Source organism: Rhinolophus hipposideros, assembly GCF_964194185.1.
Source record: "Rhinolophus hipposideros genome assembly, chromosome: 12".
NCBI classification, from domain to species: domain Eukaryota; kingdom Metazoa; phylum Chordata; class Mammalia; order Chiroptera; family Rhinolophidae; genus Rhinolophus; species Rhinolophus hipposideros.
Window position 1 is genome coordinate 22,084,686 of NC_138058.1, and position 25,312 is coordinate 22,109,997.

The following is a 25,312-nucleotide window of genomic DNA, read 5'->3' on the forward strand; positions in this document are numbered from 1 at the left end:
TTAAATTTGAATTTCAGATAAACAATAAATATGTTCTATGCAATATTTGAGATATATTTGAGACTACGAAAACATTACTCATTGTTTAGATGAAATACAAATTTACCTGGGAGTCCTATATTTTATTGAACAACGTCCTGCCTCAGTGTAAGAAAAAAGTAACGTTTGAGAAAAAGGGTCCGATGTGTCCACTTGAGTAAGTGGACTGCCACTAGCATTACAGTAAAAGTCGTTGCTGGTTTTCTCTATTCAATGCAGTATGAGTCAAAAAAAGTTTAATAGAGTATCGGTGGAATCTAGCATTCATTTTGGCCCTGATCCTGAACACAGCAAACCAGCCATAGAGGTTTCCATAAACCATTTCAGCAAACGCCAGGTGGCGCTACACAAAAGAACAGCCATCTGAGCAACGGCTTTGTTTGATTTGGTTGAATGGTTGATTGGGTGGGTGGTTGGTTGATTGCTTTACCTCAGTGTCTTACCAAACACATCTCTGTCTAACTTTAACACGAGCCATGCTTGACATGAATGTTACATCCTCAGCTCTCTTTGACTCTCCAATTTGAGAACTTTACCCACTCTTTGTAAGGAAGGATCGTTTTCTGAATTTTCTGAAGGTCATTTTCTGGATTTTCATATTGGGAAGCTTGTGTAATTGTTCCTTCTCTGTAGAGCAGTATGCTTCCCCTGACCCTTAGCACTCTAACCTCATACCTGCCTCGGGAGTGATAACAAAACTAGCAACTTGAGGAGTAAAATATACGCCAGGCAGTATCAGGAGGCTTTTACATTGTCTCATTTGATCTTACAAAGGCTAATAGATGAGTAAACTGAGTCTTGGGAATTTTAAATAATTCCCCCCAGGGCACACAGCCATTGAGTGTCAGAGTCTCAGTGTGATCTCCGCTTTGTCTGAATCGGGGAGTCATAGTGTACACTGCTGTAGTATATTGCCCTTCAGTGGCAAGGAGAAGACCTATTATATTTAGCTGCTGCTTTGGTCCTCTAAGAATATTCCACACACATTTAATGGACGTTGTTCGTATGCTGGGCAACGTGTTAAGCTCTGTGAACACAATTTAAATAAGACTCCATGGATGGAGTATGCCCTCCAGGCCTAGCACAAAGCTAACATGTATTAGGTGTTCATGAAATATTGGTAAAATAAATGAATAAATGCATTTCAATAACAACATTTAATGGATTTGATATTACTGAAATAGTGTATTAGATTTATAAAATTCACATAATCATTTAAACCACAATTATTGAAGATATTACTATAATATAATTAACAGAGATGCTCACTTAATGTGATGAGCTTTTCTTTTTCAATGGTATCTGACTTTGTAATACCATTTTCAAAAGCTGGGCGATAAGCTTCCAGGACTAAGAAATAGTAGTGGGACAAAAAGGACAGGTATGACAAAACTGTTTTTTAGCCATGCTGCTGGGTTAGAAAAAGCAAAAATATCTGAAATTTAAAAAGAATGATGCAGTCTTCAGGCTGTAAAAAAAAAAAAAAAAAGGCATCTGGAAGTGGAGAAAGAAACCAATGGAAAAAGAATGATGGGACACACACTCCTCATAAATTACATATGTGCTGGGTGGGGGTGGAGGGTGGCAGTTTCCACTGAGGTAGAAAGGGGGCTGTGAAGGGTTTTCTCTTTGAAAATCTGAAGGGCAATAGCATGTGTACAGTTCCTATCTTATAACAGAATTGTAAAGAGATGAAAGAGAAAATACTTACTGGAACATCTGCTGTGCAAACCACTTCAAGGAAAATAAGCAGGCAGCAGAATGATCACATCTGCCCAACGTTCAGCATGCGTAGTGAGGTTGTGGGAAGAGATCAACAAAGAAGAGAGCAGCATAATGAGGGAGGGCTTGGAGGTCACGTGCATCCCACAGATTTCCCCAGAGCTTTGGAGGAAGGAATTGAAGAAGGGTTAATCATCCAGAGAGGGCTTCAATATAGGAAGACCTTCTCACTATCTGGCTATTAAATGGAAAGGTGCCTGTGTAGATGAAACACAGCTGCTGAAACAGGAGAACAGATGACAGTCAGTTGATCATCATATGTGCAGAAACCACTGCATTCAACATGGGAGCTGGTGAAGCTCCCAGGCTTCTTTTGCCTAAGAGAGTAAGTGTCTGAAGAACCATGACATGCTCTACCCCATCCAAGTCCACACAACATGGCTGCCATCTTATGTTGCATGGAGAGGCAAACATGGATATGGAATTCTAAATACCAGTGTTTCTCATACTAAGAAATGCACCATTTTAAATATCAATAGATTTGGGGGGAAGGACTTTGTCCAAGAGCAGGATTACCTACAAAATGACCCTGGTATATTACTATAGGTTTCCTGGACAACATGTTATCTGTGACTAAGGCCCCTGCCTTCTCCTGCTGGGGAGACTATAAAATCCCATAAACTCCAAGTTAAAACTCAGTTTCAAAGTGATCTGAAATCCATTCATACTAAGGCCTAATGACAGATTGATCAAGAGATATATGTTTTACCTTTAATAGCTATTTGCAGAATTTCATGCTTATCAATACCCTAATCCCTGAAACCTGTGCATATCCTACTTTACCTGACAAAAAGGACTTTGAAGATATGATTAATTCAAGCATCTCCATACAAAGAGGTTTTCCTGGATTATCCAAGTGTGCCCAGTCTAACCATATGGATCTTTAAAATTGATGAATCCTTCCTGATGGTACTCAGAGAAAGAGCTGTGATGATGAAAGCAGGATCAGAGAGATGCTGTATTGCTGGCTTTGACACTGGAGGAAGGATCCATGAGCCAGAGAATGTGGGTAGCCTGTAGAAACTAGAAAAAGTAAAGAAATAGATTCTTGTCTGGAGTCTCCAGAAAGGAACCTATCCTTCACATCCCCTTGATTTTAACCCATTGAGAGCCATTGGACTTCTGACCTACAGACCTGTAAGATGTTAAATGTGTGTTGTTTAAGCTGTTATGTCTTAACATGTTAACAGTAGTGATAGACAACTAATAAATACAACAGTCTAGCCATTTATTTAGATAAAAAAAACTTTTAAGTGAACAATTACGTTATTCAAGAGCCTTTTTCAACTATCTCATAAACTCACCTATATACCCTACATGGAGATTTTGCCCAATTTATATTAAGTAAAACTTCTACAGGATGGTAAAATATGAATGAAAATAATGAATGAAAAGGACTGCTTACCTAAGTAATTAGTAAAAACTGATAAATTTTCTTCTAGTTAATGTGATTGCAGAAGAAATTTCCCCATAGGTGTATCAAATGTAGCTCTTAAATATTTCCTGGGCATTTTTGGAAAAGTTAATTCTATTAATTTTAACATAAACCACTAAAATAGATAGATAGATATTAATAGATAAAAATGAAAACCCTGCATCAGTGTTCAAGTTAGTTTTATATATATGCCAAACACTAAAAATTTCTGCCAAATGCAGTATAGATGGCATAGGAAATGAAGAGAACTCAGAGTGAACATGAAACTCACCATTCCTAAAATGCATCACGACACAGCACGATTCAATAGAAAATAATATGGGGATGGATTTTTCCCCCCAACTCCTAGTTTAGAGTAGGACTGTAAACAAGACACAGGGACTACAGACAAGAATGGTGACTCATGGTGACGGAGACCCATGGTCAGCATTCCATTTGGAGGACCTCTGCCTTCTGGATGTGAGGAAGTTCAGGCAGTTGGAGACTCACAAAGCTTAAGACTACAGCTAAGGAAATGTCCTGTTTCCCCGAAAATAAGACCTAGTTGGACAGTCAGCTCTAATGCATCTTTTGGAGTAAAAATTAATATAAGACCCAGTTTTATATTATATTAGACCTGGTATTATATTATGTTATGTTATGTTATGTTATGTTATGTTGTGTTATGTTATGTTATGTTATATTATATTATAACGTTACATTGCATTACATTACATTACATTACATTATATTAAGACCCGGTCGTATATTATAGTAAAATAACACCAGGTCTTATATGTTATAAAATTATATTAATTTTAGCTCCAAAAGACGCATTAGAGCTGATGGTCCAACTAGGTCTTATTTTCCGGGAAACACGGTGGGTGAGAGAGGCAAAGCCCAAGTGTGCTTCCTGAGAATGTAAGTCTGTTGCAGCACCAGAAAAGGAGGCAGTCACAATGAGTTTTGTAAATACACAAACTTAATTTTCCAGCTATGAGGTTATACTGATGAATGACCTTTACCCTTTCCCACCATTCTCAAAGTGCTGGCAGATCTGGTAACTAGAAACCAGCCCCATCTTTCCTTCCTTTCAGTGAAGTGCTGAGGGACAGATTCTGAAGAATGAGCTTTTAATTTAGTTTGGTAACAAAAAAAACCCCAGAAGTATGCACACCATAGGGATATTTCCCACTATGTAACCTCTTACTATTATTTGAAGAAGCATAATAGCTAGACTCAACGTCACTGTAAAAGAAGATCCTAAGATTTCCAAAGACAAAGAAATAATGTTCTAACTAGAACTAAGGTAAGATTTAGATCTCTTTATACTAGGATATGTATTATATATGGGTATCATGTTTGTGTGTAAATACATATTTAACTAATATAGTTTTCATTTATAATTTTAGTCACAGTACGTCACACAAATAAGGAGATATGTATTTCCTATTTGATTTTATCACAGGATTTTTAACAAGTATTTAAATCCCTTATTTTTTTGTTTATAATAATTCAACTTATAAATAAATTTTAGTCATACCACAACATAAAATGAAGCAGGCTTTATTTGCTCTAGTTCAATATAATTCCTTTGTTCTACTTAAAAATATATCCTATATTTTCTTTTAAAAAATGTTTTAAAAAACAGATATCTAAAGTCTTTATCACGGAAGGTATGTGTGTGCATGGTATAAAAAAATCAGAGTTGAGGAAGTTGTAAAACACAAAATTTCTACCTCCTCTCTGAGTGCCTTTCCTTAGAGGCAAACATTTAACAATTTGTATCTTTCTGTCTTCAAGCCTCCATTATGATCTTAAATGATGTGATAATTTTATTTGTGTTTTAATTAATTTATTTTCTTTGTTTTACATTTACTTTTATCAAAGTAATATATATATATATATATATATATATATATATATATATATATATATATATATATAATGTCAAATTATAATGAAAAGCAACAGTATGCTGTCTGTCCTTGTTTTCTCCAGAGGTACTGACTTTCAAAACTTTAAAATATTTTATCTGATTTTTCTGGTAATTCATTTCTGAATTTCTAGATAATATGAGTCTATGCTGTTATTTCTTAATGGTCTACCTTTATTCACAATCTATCTATGGACTTCCTTCTGTGCAAAATGAGAACTTTGTTCCCTTCAGCTGTCAAACTGTGGTGTCCTTGTTCCTCCCTCCTTTTTGGTTTGTCCTGATGAATGACAATGAATGGGTTAAGTGAGTGTGCTAGCTTTTTACTTCATATCTCAGAGTATATTAAAAAAAATAAAACCCACTATATGCCGTTCATTTTAAATGAAGTAACTGAGAAAACTTAAAAATCCAGAAACAAAAGACTTGTACCAAAATACAAAACTTTTGGAGGTAATGTATATGTTTGTGCCATAGATTGTGGTGGTGTTTTTATGAATATATCTGCAAACTCATCAAGTTGTGTATATTGAATATATACAGCTTTTTGTAGGTCAATCATACCTCAATAAAATGATTTTTAAAAAATAAAACAAAAGTTACAAAAGGCATATGCAAGCAAAATTAAAGTAGTGAATACAATATTAAAATAAAAAATAGAATTGAAGTTTAAAGTCAATATTTGAAACAGAAAAGATCTCTTATAAGATTTATAATCTTCATGCAACAGATAGAATTCTCATTAAGCTAAATTAAAACAAAACAAACAAACAAAAAAAGATAACATGAAATATAAAACTAAAGCCTTCAAGTGAAGGGATTTGGAAGCAGCTGGTAACCACAAGATGGCCTCAGGGTTTTTTTGAAAATTAATGTGGGGAAGGTATTCAATAATGTTGTAAAGATTTTGTTGGGTATCCGATGGACATGTGTCCTATTTGGGAGACCACCTCAGAGATACTGTGGATACCTGATCATGGCATTGTACACCAGAAGCTAAACATTAATGAATGCCAACTATAATTTTATATATATAATGTGATGGTTCAGTGTGAGGTCGGAGGGATAGTGGATGGGGGGAGGGCGGTTCACAGTGTGAGGGATATAAATGATGAACGTCTAAGTATTACCTTGTCTTGTACACCTGAAACTAATAAATAAAAAAAAAAAAGGAAAAAAAAACCAAAAACTAAAGCCTTCAAGAACCACGTGAAAGAAAACAGACAGAATGTAGGAGACCTAAATGTAACTCTCTAGATCCTTGACAGGACAAAAAACAATATAAAGACATAGATATAAAAATTTAAAGCGTTTCCCTATTCCAAGAATATCAATTTACTAAAATAAATGGGGAAATAAATATTCTATTTTAAAAAATAACCAAAAGGCAATTTATTTGCTAAGATTTACAAAAACAAAAACTTTTTGTACTTATGTGAAGAAAAATTCAAATAGTTACCCACTATTCCAGAAAAAACAACACAACAAGAAAAACCTTACTGAAAGGATATCCAATCATCTTGAACAAGATCCAATATTATAAGTGTGTTACTTCATATATTTAATTTATAAATTTAATGCAATTACATTTAAAATGCCCAAATGATTTGTTCTATTACTTGACAATGTGGTTCTTGAGTTCATCTTGAGGAATACTGTAGTAAACTTTGAAAAAGAGGGTCCAATGTTGCTTTATACTACCTCTTAGCTATTCTAGTCCAAGCTACAGCAATGGCAATTTAAACAAAACAACAGTGGTACCACATAGAACAGAGTGTAAACCTTAAAGTATCCAAAAGGATTACATTCAAGTTAGGCTTTAAAGAGTTAATTATTCAATAATCTGTGCTCATGTATTGAGTTGCATACATTGGAAAAAAATAATACATACAATCTTTACCTCACCACCTATGGCAATCTAATTTCAAAGCATAGTTAAACGTACACAATAAAACCGTGAAAGAACTAGTAGAAGAGAATATAGGAAGTATTTTTGTTTCTAATCTTCCTGAGGAAAGCCATTCTAAGCACAACATCAGAGAGAAACTATAAGAAGTCAGTTAAAAATATGTATCCTGAATGTCAAAAACCATCCTAAGCAATATTCAGACAAAAATAGCAAGCTGAGAATTTTGGGGAGGGGGTGAGAAAGGGGAGCGAAATCCATCACAGAAAATGTACAAAAGTCTTTGTGATGAATATGGCACACTGACCATTCAAATTTTCCACAATTTTGCAGCTAACTTTAAAGCTGGATAGGGGCTGAAATGTCAGAGACCACCTTCATCGACTCCCTTAACGCTTGGGATCCAAGATGCCATAAAAAGATGGAATAGTAAACAGAGTAAAAGAGACCAGTTTAGTTGAAGCCATTCTTTTGTTGTTTTTCTTTTCTGCTTTTGCTGTTCCTGCTGTTTCTGCAGGCAAGTTCATTTGCGGAGGTGATTGGTTTCGTGGCTGCCGTGGTAGTGACGGCCCCAGTGGACAGTCTGTAGCTTTATAGACATTAAAATGCAGCATCCAGGGGATCTGTTATGTGAGTATGTATTGGAACATGAGCAGCACTAGGGAAGCAGCCTTCCTGACTCCCAAGCTTTCCAATTGGTCCATCAGCCTCCATGGAGGGCCAGTTTTGCTATAGGTAGTACTGTTCTCATGGTCATTGTGTTCAGTTAGGATACCTAGCAGCAGAGCCAAGATGGGAATTTTGTGTGAGTGATATATTGATGGAATGCTCTTAGGAAAAAAAGGGACTGAAGGAAGCAGGATGAAGCTGTGAGGGACTTGGCATGGTAGTGGCCTGTGCCTGAGGGTATCTTTACCTTTCGAGGTAAAGATACCTCGAGGGAACTCTGGGGCATTAAATTCACCACCTTAAGGCAAAGCATCTGGCCTTTTGAACCTCATGTCAGTCAGATACTGGCTACTATCTTCTTCTGGGGAGGAAGGTGGCCTAACTTCCAGGATGAGGTGGCTCCCAGTCAGCCAAAGAAAATTCTAGGGAGAAATACGCAGTTGTGAGCCAACTCTCAGTGCAGGTCGGGCAGGGTGCCCTGGATGATGAGAGGAATCTAGTGGGTCAGCAATAGCATCTGCTCTATTATTCATGTTCAGTCTCTAGTCTGTGTTTCCAGATCTTTCAATGATTTTATAAGTATGTAATGACCTGTGTTATATTTCAATTCCTTGAAAGAGCTGTTGTGGTTTCTGTTACGTTCAACTAAATCCTGATTAAGAAGTCATGAACAAGGATTCATGAAATAAGAATTAGAACTTGCTGACAGAATTATTAATAGTTGTATGGCCTCACTGGTAACCCAATAGTGTAAATTAGAGGAAAACTGATGAATGACATTTTCTCTATATAATTACAACAGGTTAGAAAAGATGAAGTTCAGATTTGACAAGGTGTAGAGAACTGAGCATTCTAGTAATTGCTAGGGGTAGTTTAAATTGGTATGGCTTTTCTGGAAGAAAACTTGGTAATACATATCAAAATCTTTAAAAACATGCACATATACTCTCTTTGATCAAACAATCAACTTCTAAGAATTCTAAGGAAACAATTTCAACTATTTAGAAAATGTATTTTAAAAAATTGTATATGTCACAAATTCATCACAGCAGTGTTTGTATCAAAACATTAGAAATAACCCAAGTGAAATACTGAAAGCTATTTGGAATGTAGTAAGAACATTGATTTTATATATATAATGTAGAAACTACCTATACCTATATTTGTCTATATATGACATATGCATATAAACAATATACAGCCATTAAAATTATAGGAGTCTGATGACACTGCAAGCTGTCAACAAATGTACATGGAAAAGCAGCCTATAAAAGAGTGAATAAAAAAATGATGTTATTTTCACAAATATGGTCATATATATATATATATATATATATATATATATATGTGTGTATAAAAAATATCAGGTAGAACTAGCACCAAATATTTATAGTATTGACCTTTAGGTAGTGGAATTATGGACAATTTTTAATATGATTTATTTTTGCTTATCTTTATGTTCTACTTGTCCTACAATAAGCATGTACTACTTGTATAATATAAAAATATATTTAAAAATTGAGGGCCATCTCCTTATTAGAATAGTCCTGGTAGCTGCAGGACTGTGGCTGTTTTGCTAAATCAACCAAAATTTTATGTGGTTTTTGAAATCTTTTTGAGTTTTTTTTTGGTTTCTTTGTTTTTGTTGTTATTTTTCTCTTCCTTGGTTTTCTGAATCTGACGCAAGACACAGAAGGAAGAAATGATTTCTCCAGATAGCCTGTCCACACCTAAAGCTGTAGTGTTTATCTACCCAGTGGACCCAAAGAAACACAGTCAGGAAAATACAGTGTTCAGAATGGGTAAGATATTTCAGGGAATGGGAATCTTTATCATCTATAAATAGTCTGATGGTTCAGAGAGCTAGGTAGCCAGGTTATGATAAAAATTTGAGCTGTAAGTTCTCTCCCTGTGTTGTTTTACTTTCTTTTGAATGAATGCAACAAAAGCTTAATGGAATTAAGCACCTCTTCCCCAAGTCCCACTTCACATTGTAAATTTAACCGTCCTCATTGCATCAGCTATTTCCTGTAGTTGATTCAAAGCAGGAGCAAAATATGGATTCATACTACATAAATTCATCCGCTCAAAACTTATGCAGCTATTCCAGAACCTTCTGTAGGGTTGTCTTTTGTTATGACCTGCTGTAAAACCTGATGGTGTATGTACTGTAAACACAGAAAGGTCTAGCTAACAAATGGGTCTCTAGTTATTTAAAAAAAAAATACTACTTTAAGATATTTCACTTGTGTGTTGGAGCATGCACTTTATTTAGAAGCTCCTTTATTATTATTTTTAGGTTTTTAAAATTATTTTCTTCTCAAATGTCATAGAATGTCTTACCACCCATCTGCTCAAGAGGCATAATTTTGAATCTGACAGTCTTCTTTGACACCTCCACAAAGTGGGAGGAATGAACACATTTTCATTCAGTTTGGGAACTCAGATTTTGGCTTTCTTCTTTATCCTGTAGGAATGAGCCTTTTGCACAGGGTGCATATTACATAAGTATTTACAAGATACTTAAGAAAACAGGGACTCTTTTTAAGGCAATAGCCCAGTTGACATGCTCCACTAGGTACTTAGGCCACTAATGTGAATTGGTAAGTTGTCATTTCTGCCAACAACTGGCTAATTCAAATCAATCATTTAGGCATTTTTTACACATCAGAGTTACCTGCATATGTGCTATTTCAGAGCAATATAGAAAACATGAAAGTATAATATTTTATTAAGCTCTAACAGTAAACAGTAATATTTATAAATAACCTTATAGGACAACACAGTAAACATTATAAGAAGTCATATTTACTTAACAAATATTGAACCGTCATTGGTTCTAATTTATTTTTAAAGAACAATACAAAATTTTCTCTGTTGCAGACTTCATGCTTTTAAGGATATTTATCTTGTTTATTTTTTAAAAAACTTTATTATGACACTTGAGTTATGTGAGCCACTTAAAAGATCACTTTGGAACAATCTTGATGTCTGCTCATGATAAGCCAATTCCTTTCAGTATGGCTTTTGGTCACCTCTGACAAGGTGATAAGTTGGAGTGTTTTTTAGTACCCGTAAATCAGAATTTTTGAGATGGAGTGTAATTTTAGAAACAGCTATTTTTATAAGACTAGACAGATTTCAATTCTGGTAGTAAAAGGTCAGAGTAACACGTTAGCTGTTTGTGAAAAAAAAAGAAAAGAAGATAAGAAAAGAAAAAAAGTAGTTTTTTAAGAGTGTACTGAAAATAAAATAAATAAGACAGAGAAAAATATATAAGGACATGAAAAATTAGTTGGAACTTAAAAACATTACAGTGTTTCAAGAATGTAGCTTATTCTAAAAACTCTAGGCAAGAGGTTAGATCAATCAAAACTTTTTTAAAGTAACGTGATAAGAAGCAAAGAATGGAGAATAAGCCTTGGGGCCCTGACATAAACCATGGGACCAGCTTATAATATAATTAGAAAAAACATAAATATGTGAAAATGTAGGAATTGCATACAGTTAAAGATTATAAACATATGACAGAGGAAGAGGTTGCCAATGGTTCTCTTATCAGTACAGGCTTAACACTTCTTTGATGGCATCATAGGAGGAGTTTATGAAGAAAACAGATGATTACAAGTGTTCCTAAGAGAAACCATGTTCTTCCCACCTAGTCCTCTTATATGATGGTCTTTCAATCTAAATATCTTCTGCCCCAGCTAAAACCTTTAGGGGGTCATTACAATACAAGGATATGAAATGACACTAGCTGGAACGAGAATGATGACAAGCAGATGGGAAGCAGCAATTTAATGAGCACCTACTTTACCAGTCACTACTAATGAATAAATGTTCTCATTTAATTGCCTACCATCATCAGAGAGTAGAGAGTACTGTGCACATTTTTAGAGGACAAAACTAAGGACAATGAGAGAAAGTCATTCACAGAGAGCTTGACTGTGGCAGAATAGTACCCATTGGGTCCTATTGTATCGTCGTGATTCCGTTGATGAAGTATAGTTGTGATAAAAGAATAAATAAGACATAGAATCTGTCTAGATATTATGAATGCTTTAAAATAAGAATAACACATGACCATAAATAAAGTGATGGTAATATTTTCTATCAGTTTTATTTTTGTTTTTAGCAAGGTTTTTTGGGTTTTTTTGGTGTGTTTCTTTTTCTTTTTTAGTTTTTCTTTTTATTAGCTTCAGGTGTACAAAACAACATAATGATTAGACATTAATACCCTTCACAAAGTGATAACCCCCCTCCCAGCCTGCTACCCCTCTGCCACCGTATATCACTGTTACTGTACAATTGACTATATTCCCTATGCTATACTTTATATCCCATGACCATATGTATACTGGGGGGTGCCAAAAAAAAAATGTATGCACATGACTTGTATTCATCTTTTGTTATTGGTATATATTGAGTGTTACAATTTTAATACAGTTTTTTCCTTTCTTAAAATGTGTATGTATTTTCTTGGCACCTTCTTATGTTTAATTATATTTGACATTTTTAATTATATATTTAATTATATTTGTATTTAATTATATATATTATATATAAATATTTATATTTACTTATATATTTAAGTATATTTAGTTATAGTTGACATTCAATATTATTCTACATCAGCTTCAGGTGTACAGTGCAGTGGTCAGGCTTTTGGATTTGGATTGGGGGGAATGCACTGGTTTACAATGGAGCATTCAAACACATGTATCGTATACATTGGGCAGTTAAAATGTGCATATGCATGAATGGGAGTATATGTTGCATGCTCGTAATAAAGTTCTTTATACTGATAGGAACCTAAAAATTAGTTTTAGATTAATCTGCTCTGATGCCAAGAGTTTGAGAATAAACTGTCCTCTTGAATTACCGTGATATATTTAATTCCATAATAATTCATCATGTTCTCATCTCTGTGTGAGCATGAAGGAGATAAAAGAATACGTGGTGTAGCTTAAGTAATTTGATATCAAGGACATAGTAATCTCATCGTAGTACAGTATGGTTGAAAGAGTCAGGATTTAGTACAGATGAAAACAAGTTTTGTTGAACATTAAGGTAGTTAATCCTGGGAAGTATAGGCGCACACAAATCACTGGAAGGGCTGGGAGAGCAGGATTTGGGTTGAGATTCATCGCAGGACACCACATAGAAACGCCATAGAACTTGCACACCAGAAGAAGTGCCAATTCTGCCACAGTCCAGAATCTGAAAAGTAGGGTAGCTGCTGACTCAGCTGTTGGAGTCCTTACCTGGGGGTAGGGAGTTGATATCAGAACTGTTGGCCCCCGAACCCTATTATGCCTACATGATGTGCAACAGTGAAATGAATGTCTCAAAGGTTGTTGCCTGTCTCCCAACATAAATTCAACACCCAGGCATGTGTATTTAAAAAGTGGGTTCTAAATTACATCTGGAACTCCAAATGCAAGAGAGCCTGGGAGATGTAATATTTTGTTGTCCAGCCTCTTCAATAAAGGAAGGTGCCCTTAAAGGAGTTTGGAACAGATGGCGAAGAAGGCAATATAGCATATACACCACAACAAACAAGCATAATACACCAGAGAATTTCTCTAATGCATCTTACTGGGGTAGAAGGGAGAAACTGGTGGGCAATTGACAGCCAGTTTCAGGTATGTAATTATTGAGGAAAGCAATGATTGCTGACCTTTGAGCAGCCTTAGAAACCATTAGCATGATGAGAAAGACATAGATTGGGGACTTTTGTAAAACCTGTAGTGTAAACTTGGAGCCTACATCTTCATCCTTTCCAAGATTCCGTTAGTGAGTTGACTGGTTGACAGAAAAAAAACTGTCTCAGACCAAGGCCAGGACTGTTCTGGACCATAGTCTTTTCTCGTTTGTATAAGTAACGAAGGTGAAGGATAATTAAAAAGATTGCGTGTACTAATCCTAGAACCTCAATGATGAAGTTTATTTCAACTGATCTTTCCAAATCTAATTGTGCTGTATGTTCTCGATGCACTTGGAAAATGATCATTCCATATGATAAATTCATACTGCAAACCCTCGTAGCATGCCAAATGAGCTCTTATGTGACACAGTAACTTTTAAAGCTTGCCAAAATGTTGAAATATTGGAAAAGGTGTTGCTAGCTTTCAACATGTGCTAATTGGGTTTGCCTACCCAGATGGCACGGAAGAAGGGGGAGAAAAGAAAAAGAAAAAGAAATAAAAACCCACAAAAAGTTCTAGCTTCTAAAGTGTTCTAATCAAGAAAAAGAATAGGAATAACCCACACAAGAATACATCATTTAACCTCCCTGCTTACATTGGTGGGTACAATAGGGTGATTTTTAATTTATCATGTTTTAAGGAATTTGTGTGTATGGTTTACTATTTAGGAAAAAATAGAATCACTACATAAATCACAGCATAAAATAAATAATTGAGACTCTGGAAGATTCTGAGCACAGTTTTCAGAATCTCTAACTTAAAGTGAACCATCCGTATTTTACAATTATATAAATGAATCTGTTGTAACTGCTTAGAGTTGCTTCTATGTGAGAAAATTAGTGGAATTTCTTATTTCTCTATATAATTTTCATATTGAGTTTTATACCAATAATCACATCTTCCTTTTTTTTTTCTTTTGGGACTAGAGTTGATACAGTGCTTGAAATGTACTAAACTGAGATACAGCTTTGTCACATACACGTTTGTCACACACGAGGACTAAGAATCCATTATCTGAAGAGAACATGCCATTTTCTGTTTTAAACTTCTGTACTTCTTGATGTTCTTATTGACCCACTATGATTGTTTCACTATGTTGTGTGGACAATTTACATATCATCAGATATTTTTTAAATAATTTATAGCACCCAGATGTTTAAAAATACTTCTCTGCCAAATCAATCACCAGACTAATTAAGTTACTTTAGTTTCATTGGTCCTTCTTTCTGATATTACCTGATATTTGATCCTGATAGAAGACCTAGCAATCTGGCTAAGAACTAACAAACAACTAGGAGATCTGAAATCTTGACTATATATTGAATGACTGATTTGGAAAAACAAATAAGATACTTCATTGAAACCAGTAGTGAAAACCATGATGAAAGTTTAACTCTGAAGTATGTGAAATTACTTTGATGGAAATCAGAACTACACTTTAAAGGATGTTTTGTGTAGACCCAAATATTGAAATATTTTTAAATGTTAAACATCTAATAAAATCAATACAAGAATGCACCTTCCCCATCCTTTATTTGAACTTACTGAAATGACCAAACGAAAAGAGGGATATGGCCTGAGTCATTTTTGGAATCCAGGAAAGAAATAATTTGATTTAGAGTAAATATGATACATAGGGCAATCTTGGAACAAAAATACAGGCAAACAAAAGGAAATACCAAAAGCTGACTCATAACTTTCCTTCTGTGAAAGAAACGCAGCATTGCAGGAAGCTAGTAGAGAAGACTGCTGTAAAGCCACATTAATGCTCTGTGATTTGAAACGTCAAGAACTAGAGATTTGCTGTGGAGTTAATGTTTGCGTCCCCCCACCTGTTCACAAATGCCCATGTTGAAACCCTAACTTTCATGATCGCATTTAGAGATAGGACATTTGGGAAGTAATTAGTTTTAGATGAAGTCACAAGGGTGGAGCTAACTTGATGGTATTAGTGCTCTTATAAGAAAAGGAAGAGACATCATATGTTCCTTGCTCTCCTTTGTGCTATGTGAGGATACAAAGCAAAGATAGCCATCATCAAACCAGTAAGAGGATTCTCAACAGATATGCGATGTGCCAAAACCTTGACCTTGGACTTCCCAGACTCCAGAACTGTGGAAAAGAAATGTTTGTTGTTTAAGCCACCCAGCCTGTGATGTTTTCACTATAGCAGCCTGCATTGACTAAGAGACCAGGTCAAACGATGGCCTAGTATAGAAAATGATTTTGCCACTATGGATTTAGGTTTGGGGTTGCAGTTGTGTGCACAGGCTTAGAACAAATGTTGTACCAGAGAGAAGGCCTTTATCTCGACACCACTTTTTTCTGATATAATGGTCAGAAGAACCAAAGTGAGTTTTAGTTAAAAAATATTTTCCTGATGGATGAAAAAAGTAGATGAAAAATCAAAGAAAAAAACATTAGGAAAGAAAAAAGTGTGAGATTATTAGAGTAAAACATAGGCCATTGTTTATTTTAATTCCTGATGGTGAAGTTTCTTGTATGTGTGGTTTTAAAAATCACACAAAGCAAGGCAGAATTATACAAAATAAAATAGATATGTTGGTATATAGATTAAAATGATTGGTAAGTACACCAAAGGTAAAACTATATTAGTTCCTGTTGGCTAAAAAACACAAAGACTAATTGTTTTTAAAAGTACATATCAGAAATATAGAGTGTATAAACATAGTTAATATTTAAAAAGCTCTTACAAAACAATTTAAAGTGCTCGTAATTATCTTTATAATCTTTAACACTATTTTAGAATTCCCGAGCCTTCATTTGCTTAATTTTAGAAGAAGGTAATAAAACTACGTTTTTCTCTATGTATGACATAAGTTAAGTTATATAAAACTTGTTTTAATAGTTTCTGGTATATAGTAACCATGCAATAAGTCATTTTAAAAGATTATTTTATAACCCGATTAATTATAATCTCCTTACTGTGGTCTATATAGTCCTATATTATCCAGCCCCTATCTAGCCTGTAACACTCCACCCCTGGGGACCCTGCATGAGCTGTCTTTGTTTTCCTCCTAGAGTTTTTCAGAATGTGGTCAGTTGACTTGTGCACATGCCACGCCCATCACCCTCTGAAGATATGATCGAGTCCAAAGCCCCAGTACCTGTGAATGTAACTTTATTTGGAAATAGGATCTTTGCAGATGTAATCAAATTAAAGTGAGGCTATACTGGCATAGGGTGGGCTCTAAAACCAATGACTAATGTGTTTATAAGAGAAAGAAGAGAGGTATTTGGACACAGAGGAATAGAGGATACACACAGAGAAAAGAAGATGGGGGCAGAGATTGGAGTGATGAGGTCACAAGTCAAGGATGCCTGGGGCCACTAGAAGTGGAAGAGGCAAGGAAGGTTTTTCTATTCTAGAGCCTTAGAAAGAGATGGTCCTGTGGATGCCTTGATTTCAATCTTCCAGCCTTCAGAACTGTGACAGAGTAGGTTTCTGTTGTTTGAGCCACCCAGTTTGTGGTAATTTGTTACAGCAGCCCTAGGAAACTGATACACATGGTCTGAAATTCACTTGTTCATTTTTGATGTTTTCCTTATTATCTATCTCCCTTCAGGAGCATGTGAACCACAGAAGAACAGACATTTGTCTTCTTCACCACTGCATTTCCAGGAATTTCAATGATGGTGCCTGCAGCACAGTAAGTACTGAATGAATGAATGAATGAATGACTACAATAAAAAAGTAAATTATAATTCATTACAAGTGACCAATGACTACATTGAATGTTTTTCCACTTACGTATTAATCAATGACTTTCAGTTAAACAAAAATGGGATGAAATCTCTGATTTATTAAATACGTAAGTGTTTAAAAGTCTTCAGATTAGCCACTCTCAGAAATGATAGAGACATAAATAATTTTATCTCACTGCTGGTAGGTATTAAATTGGTATAATGTTTTAGGAAAAATAATTTAAATACATATTCTTTGACTCCTTGCATTAATTTATTCTGAGGAAATCATCATAGAGATTGATATCATTTTTACTATAAATATATTCCTGTTGAGATTGTTTATAATAGTTTAAACACTTGAAATAAACAAAACATGTGGTAATACAGTATTGACTAAATAAATATTGGTACATTATGAATTTTATACTTGTGTATATAACTTTATATAAAATATTTTAATAACAGAGAGATCTGCTTCTGGTTTACTGTGAGGTGAAAAAATATTAGGCTATAAACAAGTAGTATACTACTGTCCCAATTTTGTGACTATATAAATATATTTACATATTTGTATATATGTTTAAAGATTGGATATGTTAATAGTAGTTATCTCTGGGTTGTGGGATTCAAGCAAATTTTGTTTTGTGTGCATGTGCTTTATATCTTCCTACATTTTCTGCACTGAGCAATTATTACATGTATAGTCAGGAAATAATTATAAAAAGAAGAATTGAAGAAATCCTTCTTTCATGGCTCCGCTATAACATGTCCTTGAATAATGATATGGTGCCTTTTATAAATGATAGCCTTGAATTTTTTTGTCAATAATACATTGAAATCTGAAGGCTTTCTATAGATAATGATGTAGCACCAAAAAATAATTAGCCAATTTATAAGTCAGGGCTTATTTATACTTCTCTTGGGAAGCCTAATAATGTTACCTTAACCTGTACATTGATTACACCATAGTTTGATAATATGTGGAGTAGGGGACAGTCCAGCTATAAACACAGCAGTGGGAAGCTCAAACATAATTTCTATTCGATGGAATGGTAATGGCTTTAATGAAGGCTGAACAGTTGATCTAAAATTATTTTCTTAGTGAGGAAAAATGCCCTAATTAATTAATTTGCTAATATTTTTTCTCCAATGGCCATAGTTTTTAAAAATTATGTAGAAAGAAGAAAAAAACCATCATGAGTTTAAGAGCTCAATTTCATGTTGAAATCGGATATTCCTGATTCCATATAAAGATGGATGCTTGGTGAGAGTGGAAATAAGAAATGTAGTTGGGAAAATCTGTGCTCTAAAATGACTGTGAAAATGATGTCTTTGCCATTTACCCCCAGTGGTAAAAAAGGAACGACAGGCTCAGGGAGAGTCTGATCTGATAGAAGGGTGGAGGGTTCAGCAGACTGTAGGGGAGACCACCCTGCTGCCTGCCAATGCTGCCTCTGCCAAGTGCTGGCTCTGCACTCTTGAGCTATTAATTTCTACAGACCATTTTCTTCATTCTTAAAATAATAATATAACAATATTATCAGAAAACATTTTTTAGTGCCTAATATGCTTTGAAAACTGTAGTGATTGCCTTTTCTCAGGGGAGAAGAAGGAATATTTCCATTTGATACCTCCAAAGCTCTTTCATTGCTCTTGTTTAGAAACATATCCATCATGCTTGGAGTTAGTTCACTTAATTCTGATCAGTTTACTTGGTCTCTTCCTATTGCCCTAAGTTGCGAGAAAGCCTGACTTCTCTGTTGATATCTGTCTTCTGAAGGGTGAACCTATACCATATTGACATGTTTCTGCTATAATTACCAACCAAGAAACCCAAGCATCCCAAGTTGCAACATACAAAGTCAAAGAAAGGCCAAAGACCAAGAGTTTTTCCTATCATCTAAGAGCAGGTGTCATTCTTAGTGATTCTACCAAGCCAGGATTATTTCTTCTCTGTGTTTTAGCTGTCTCTTCGGTTTGAGCCATTGGTTTCCTTGACCAGCCAGATCAGTAACTCTCAAACTCTTTGGCTTGAAACACTGGCATTTGGTAAGTTAATGTGAGATGGTCCTGCATTACCACAGAATTGCAAAACAAAGTGTTGGTGTTAACAGAGTAACTGCTTGGTCCTTTTGCTGGTGCAGTAAAGAATTACAGATCAGCAAACATGAAGAAATGGAGTAAGGAAAGTTTATCAGGATATATTCTGAGGCAAGAATGGGCCAAGTCAAGAGAGACAGTGGCGCCGAAGGGTTAGGGGTTTGAGCTTTATATTGTTTGCTCTAGGCCAGCTCTATATGTGACATACAGACTTGGGTCATTTGATTGATGTGTGTAGGTTACACACCCCATTTCTTTCTGTGCATGCCCTTACCCACAATGCACACAGAAAACCCCACAGGTGTGGAGGTGGGGTTAAATACAACGCTAATTCATGGAAACTATCATAATGAAACTAAGATTAAGCCAAGGGTAAGCTTTAACATTCTGTGCAGGGGTCAAAAACCAGATCATTATGGTTGGATTTTATATCCCTCTTATCAGGATGTTCTAACCACAAAATTAGTCCCCAATAGTTGGGGTAATTGGATGTGGGTGGTCTCTGGGGAGTGAACCTAGGCAGTGCAAAGCACCACCTACATTATGTCCTACGCTTTCTCTCACTCATGCCCACCTTCTACCTAACATTGGTTAATTAAATTATAAGCTTTTGTTTTATCCTGGTGCTATGTTCTTATATCTTAATTGCACTAAATTACATTATACATGTATTTAGTAGAGTAGTATGACATGCTCTTTTTCAAATTAAACCAAAATTTTGAGATCTTTCAGCTTCATTGAACTGTAAGTCTTATCTTTCCATCACTGTACTTTTACGTACTTTTCTTTTTTTTTGGGGGGTGGGGGGTCAAGTCAAAAATTATAGCCTTCTTTTATTATGATTCAAAGATAAAGTTCAGGGTTTTTAAACTGTGTAAGACACTCCAAACCCTAACATTCTATCTAGGTCTCTGGCACATATTTGCTACTCAACTATTATTTACAGATTGAACAAATAATTGAATTAAATATTGAAAGTCTTTGACAATCATGTCTTCAATTTTGCATCAAAGATAGTAGGTCAATTTCAAAATGATTAGAATGATTATGGAAGAACAACCCGAGTTTTACTAGCTCAGGATGTTTCTGCAGCTGCTAAAGAATAAAAAGTACAAAAATCAGCTTCAGGGCTCTTTTTCAGGCTTTGAAGAAGGGGCTCTAGTGAGGTATGAGCTGATTTGGAATTACAAGGATAGTACATCCATCAATGCAGTGCTCTAATCTCAAAGGGCATTCGGAAAATGTTCTTACTGATTGTTTCTAAGCTTCACTTTACTTGCTATCTCTTAGGCATATCAAAATGAACAACAAAGAAACAAGTCTCACACATATAATCTTCATTTGCCAGTAAGTTTTGTAGCTTTGCATTTCACTGAGACATTTTTTTTCCCCAAATCATTTTATACATTATAGTTAATCTGCAGATATCTCAAGGGTTACTTAAGTGTGAATGGCCTTCAGTTTAGGGAAAGTGTTTTTGTGAGGATGATAATAAATTTAAAAAGTTACACTGAATTAATTATTATAATAAGACCCCAGAGGCACCATAAAACAGACAAGAAGTGACCTCGAATAATTTTTTGTTTCTTTTGTTGAATATTAACCATTTTTAAAATACATTTTGCTTTATTTTAAGCCAAAGAATACTTGCTTTCTTTTCTTTGTTTAATATTCATATAAATCAAATAAAATGTAGTAGTTCTGGGATCTTCAATTTGGGAGCTCTCTTATCTGAATCAGTATTTACTGAGTTAATGCTGGGCAGGGTGATGCCATTTGTGATGGAAGTATTAAGAAAAGGTGATGTGACATTATCAATTTCAGTGTTACGAGAGCAGTTTTAGAACAGTGTTTTAAATATATGCTCTGTGCACAGTGCTGTTTTAGGGAAATACAATGACGCATCACCCCTACCAAAGGACATATTGCTATTTCCTGCCCTATATATTGAACTTTACAAGTAATCACCCTTCAAAGGACAAGGCTTCTTCCCTTCACATATTTGCAGTCAGTTAAGCTGCTGAGTTAGTCTTTGGTAGGAATCAAAAGAAAGAATCAAATTGCATTTTGAGCTATGGGATATTATTGTTCTTCCCATCTTCACTGATAACAAGGACATTCATTGCCTCTTTTACAAGTTTAAGTGACATTTTGAAATAATTGCAATTCATTAGATGGACAAGTGAGAGGTGTTGGAGAACACTGTATATGCCCATGCACAAAACACATTATATGACTGAATTATTATTTCGTGTAGAAAATATTCTACTTATACTCAATGTACATGGAAACACTTAACAATATGGCAAAATGTGAGTATAAAGGCTATTAAAAGATCAGTTCGATATCTTCTTGCTGAAAACTCACCGCAGTGTTGGCCTTGACATGACCTATAGAATTTTATGTTGGCAGGAAACCAACTTTGAAATTTGTTCTGTAGCAAATCACTGTGGCAATATACTTCCAGGAATTAAATCCTTTACATCGCATGGCAGTGTTGCCAGAGACCGTATAGGGTCTCTTCTGATAGGAACCACGAAGGAGACTTTGGCCAGAAATTCAAAGCCATATGTTAGTCCTGTCAAAAATGATATGGATCTGCTTACAAAAACCTTGCTCAGTGGCTCTGCCAGGAACCCTGTGGTTGTATCCTGCCGGAAAGCCATTGCATGTGTTATCACTGCCAGAAATTGATGCTGCACTGGGATAATCTAACAGCACTAAAAACTCAACCTCTGGGTTTCTACTGCCAGACTTTAACTATTAACAGAGACTGTGAGTATATTACAGGGAAATAAGGCCTGTTTGCCCTCTCTAGGGTGAGGGTAGGCAATTCTGTTGGCTTCAAATTCTTAGAGTTAATTAGCTCTTTGGAAAGGATTCCTGGCTGGAATTATTAGTTATTTGTTTCCTGATGTACGTGATCTCTAGCTCACATTTTCCCAACAATGGACTTGAATGGTAGTTTTATTTAGAGGAGAAATGTTGGATAAAAATGCTGCAAAAGTCAAGATATGTTTGTCTGAAGAAGAGTGGTTGGTATATTATAAAGTGTACTATCAACTTAGTGTTTGCTGTAGAAAACCTAGAGTAACAACAAAGTTTTCAGTTTTGGTAGTTGTAGCCCTAAACCAGTTGATGACAAATAACTGTATTCTGCAGTGTAGTCAGTATTGCACACAAACATTTTGCTCTGAGAAGATTTTTTGGCATATTTGGGTTTTCAATTTTTTAAAAGACATTTCAATTTTGAATTAATGAGCCTGTTTAACAAAGTTGTGCAAAACTGCTACCCACAGTATGGTCCATGGGCTGATGCCAGTTTCTGAACTATTTGTAATTGGTCCACAAAAGATAAACACAGAAAACGGGGGACATGCTTAGAAAATTTATAGCAATTTAATATTACTGAAAAAATTTTATGCTATTTTATAAACTATCATTCCAAAAAGATTGGAAATTGAAAAAAATAAATCCGTATACCACATATAGTTTGAAGAGCACCTGCTCTAGAGATAGCAGTCTAGTCAACATTTCCTCATCTTCTCATGATTTGACATTGCTAATCAATCAGAGACTTAATTAATCAATTTTTTATCACTGTTTCTGTAGTATTTGTCTATCATCTTTCTAGTAGTAATGACTCTGTTCTATAATATTTGTACGTTAAAGTTTGACTACCTTGAATTTTCTGTGGAGAAATGGTATTTGGGTCAACCAGTGACTCCAGTATGAGCCCCTTCTCCTTCTTAACCAGTTCTATTCTGGGAAACGTAAAAAAGGAGATATTTTCTCAAAAATATGGAGTTATTTCATGTGTATAAGTTTTCTTACCTACATGGATGACCCCAGTTGAAAAACCAATATGTAATTTCTCTTATTAGTAATAGTAATAGTAATGCACAAAATTCAGGTGGCTCTTATTAGTAATTCACAAAACCTGGTGGCTCTTAAGTTTCACCAAGGGCATAATAATGTTGGGTTCATGGTTACATAGTTTAATGAGAAGGAGTTCCCATCAATTCTGTGTTGCCTATTATCTTTACCACTCAAATTGTTAACAAATCTGGGTTTCAAATCCTGCTACTAGCCTCAAAGGCTATATATATATTCTCTATTTTGTTTTCATAATTAGATATCTTTAAGCATCTAGTCCACCTCTAGCTTTAACCCAATAACTACTTGTTAAGGACACAATATAAGCTGGGTCCCAAAGTGAACACCTCGATTACAGTGGGAAAAATAGCTGAGACCATCTCTGTTTTCAGGGCATTCACTACGTAGCAAGGGAAAAAACTGATACACACACACACACACACAATTACACACATTATTATACAAATGCTAATAGAGGTAAAGGGACCTCAATTTATTTTGATATATAAAAGTGAGCACCTTCTTTCTTCGCCCAAAGCGTTGGTCAATTATTTCTACAGTATGTATACTGTAACTTGGGTGTTTAATGCTACCATAAAATATCATCTTATTGATACACTAAATAGTTACATACTCTAGTTTATTTCTAGGCATTCTTTTCGATTTACTTATCTATTTATCCAATCAGTGACCGGTATCATATTATTTAAATTATCTTGACTGTATAGATAATTTTTATACACTTTAATATTAATATCAATGTATTTATATTTCTCATCCATTTTAAAATTTTCAATCAGTTTTTTTTCAAATTGAAATATGAATATTTTCCCTGGAATAAATTGCATAAACATTATTTGAGAGAGAATTTCCATATATTTTTATACTGAATTTAGAGTTTTAGAATAATTTTGGAAAATTTTATTAAAAATATATAATTAGGATTTTAACTTGAACTGAACTAAACTCAACTAATTTGGTAATTATTTTCAAATTTGTATTATCAATTTTTCTATTCAACAGTAAGATGAAACAACATCCTTCTACTATACTGAAATCAACAAAGTATTTGTTATTCTTTTTATATGTGCTTCATGTTTGTAATTATGACATTCCTATGTATTTTACATTTCTTGTTGTTTTGTTTAGGATATTTATCTTCTATCAGCTATCTCTTATGTAAGTGTTTGTTGTTATTGTGTGCACGATCTTTTAAATTATGTCAGCAATGATATGCTAGTTAAATATCAAATTGAATAGATTTTTCATATTTTTATAAACTCTGGAAAAATTTGCATAGCAGAACACTTTCTCCGCCTTTTCTTCCTTTTATCTTTCTCCAATATGAACACCTCTCTCTTAAAAGTTGGTATCTGTCTATCTCCTTTTCTCCCTTTTTCCTTAGCTTTAGATGTGTGGTTTCACATTTGATCTATTATTCTTTCATCCCTAGAGCCGTTTTCTCTCTCCACAAGGAGCCAGAGAAAATATTTTCATTTTGCCTTTGAACACTGCATTTAAAAATTAAATAAACCATTATTAACACAACCTCACAGCATGGGACTGGATGGACTGGCACCATATTTCATAAATGAGTATAAATTAGTTCAAGGCCTCAGGAACAGGATTCCAAAATTTTGAAACTTTTAAGAAACATAATTGAGGCTTAAATTTTATTGTGTTAACACAAGCCCCATCTACTACTGAGATGTATGTAGTACTATAGCCAAAGAACTCACTCACATGAAATAGGCTGACATACCATTCCCAATGATAGCTCCATATTTGTCTGATTCTTCAAGTATGTAATGTATTTAATGGCAGTTACCCTTTTCCAAATGTTGTGTAATAGTCTAGCAATTTCAAAATCTGTGGAGTTGGAAATCAAGTGAAACTTTGCTTTGTGTCATTACTTTTATAAAAAATAAAAATAAAAAATAATTTTTGTATCCTCTCTATGTGCCAATAACGGTTCATATTACTAAGGACATTCTGGTGATCACCCTAAAACCTTGGCCTAGTGGAGTTTATATTTGAACGGTCAATCATAAGTACATATGTACATAGATATTTTAGATAATGTTAAGTGTCTCTCAAATAACAAAGCAAGGCAATGAATTAGAGAGTGATAGGAAGGCTACTGTTTGGGATACCTCCCTGAGGAGGTGGCCTTT